Source organism: Cupressus sempervirens, chromosome 11 (genome assembly GCF_028749045.1).
Source record: "Cupressus sempervirens isolate cs-2001-9-10 chromosome 11, ASM2874904v1, whole genome shotgun sequence".
Classification (NCBI taxonomy): domain Eukaryota; kingdom Viridiplantae; phylum Streptophyta; class Pinopsida; order Cupressales; family Cupressaceae; genus Cupressus; species Cupressus sempervirens.
The window spans coordinates 578,654,191-578,656,392 of NC_143128.1; positions in this window are offsets into that span (position 1 = coordinate 578,654,191).

Below are 2,202 nucleotides of genomic sequence, written 5' to 3' on the forward strand. Positions count from 1 at the left end.
GGATACAATGTAGAGAGCATTCTAAAATGCATATTTCTCTCGAGAGCTATACTAACAAACTCCCATTGCCAATTGGTCATGACCTATTGAAAATTAAAACTATAAAGAAACATGGTGACAGCAGATAACAAAATTATTTCATTGATCTGGCTGCACACAAACAACCAATTACATAACCTCTATAAATAGAGGACTTCCAGCTGTTTAGAGCTTACATGTGGATCATCTAATGTGACAGCACTAACACTTCACTTAACAACCTTGCCATGTGTTTGGAGACAAATTCAATTGTGCATACATGTGGTGGAGTTAACTACAGTCCTACAAAACTGATGGCTAGAGAATAGGGAGCAGCAGTCAATTGTTAAACATAATAGTAGATTTGGTGCAACAAACTAGTGACTTATTCCAACATCCTCCCTTAATTTCTACCACTAAAGACTCTTTTAGTGAATCTTATTTCAGTATACAAAATAGTTCAAGCTGGATATGAGTTTGTTATCAATGCTGATCAAGTTATTGTTAGAGATAGAAAAGACCCAAGCAATATAATTGCTATTGGTAGAGTTGATCATGAAGAGAATCTATTTAAATTTGTGGGATTTCTTGATGATAAATATACACTCTCTCATGCTTTTATTGCTCAGACTAATTATATGTCAATTCCCTGAATTCATGTTGAAAATAAATTAACTTCCTCATACATTGCAGAGGATCTGGTATTATTTTGACAACACTAACAGTCAATGGTTGGAAGTATGACAGACTGGCAGTTTTGTTGTAACTAACCAGCCACATGGGTTTGACTACTTCTAACATCCTCCCTTAATTTCTACCACTAAAGTTTCTTTTAGTAGGAGAAATTACAATAAGAAATTTAAACATGATAGGTCCCAGTATTAAGCCTTTTGAGGTACCCATTTACAACATAGAAAATTCATTTTTCTTGTTAAGTGGTTTTAGCTTACCACAAACTCTTCGAAAAAAAATGCTTTAGGATCTTTCACCCAAACAAGTGGTTTTTGTTTACCACAAACCTTTCAAGACTTTTAGGTTTTTCACCTAAATAAGTGGTTTTGGCTTACCACAAACCGTTCGATAGATTTACTTAAACAAGTGGTTTTGGATTACCACAAACCCTTCAAACTTCACAAAACCATTGATCCAATGATAGGTAAACCAACTCTAAACTTTTCTCTAGCATACTAATATTGAGTCCATATGAAAAATAATCCATCTACCGAGTCACATGGGTACCCAGCCGCTGTGCTCGCTAGTTCTCTAAGAATATTTTTCAGATACATGGTTCATCAATATAGTAAATTTTTTTGAAGTGTCGGTACAACCGATAGTACACCTCTTGCTACAACCATCACTCTTGTGATCTTCATATTGCAAACATTGATTTCAATGATCAGCCTTTCTTTTCATTTGACAACAACATATCTTCTCTAGCTTGCTCCAACTTGCATTTCCACAACTCCTTTTCTCTATCAGTTTGTTGAGGTTCCCCAATTTCTTTATTTACTATCCTCCATAAAGCCTTCTCTCTTAGAGCATTCTTGACTGCAATCTTCCAATCTGCAAAACCACTTCCATCAAAGATAGGCAAAACTTCATTTGAAGAACCCATGTTAGCAAAAAGATCAAGTTTAAACAAATCTAGCAATACTCCAACAGCATAACAGCCCTGCAACCAAATATCAATCCAAAAAAAAAATCAGCCCTGTAAACAAACCATTTCCAACAATATATTTTCCTTAAAAAAAACCCTCTAGCAATATTTCTAGCTGAACTTTTAAATGAATCTCTAGCTGAACCTGGCTAAACTAGGCTCTGATACCATATTGAAAATTAAAACTATAAAGAAACATGGTGACAGCAGATAACAAAATTATTTCATTGATCTGGCTGCACACTATGTGTTACAATTTCTCTCTATTTATAGAGACTTCCAACACCTATAGATTTGTAGAGCTTCCCTGAATTTATGTTGAAAATAAATTAACTTCCTCATACATTGCAAAGGATCTGGTATTATTTTGACAGCACTAACAGTCAATGGCTGGAAGTATGACAGACTGGCAGTTTTGTTGTAACTAACCAGCCACATGGGTTTGACTACTTCTAACATGACCAAGTATCTATTAATTATATGGCGATGACCAGGTATTGATTTAGAGGTACTATCCTAATTCCCTC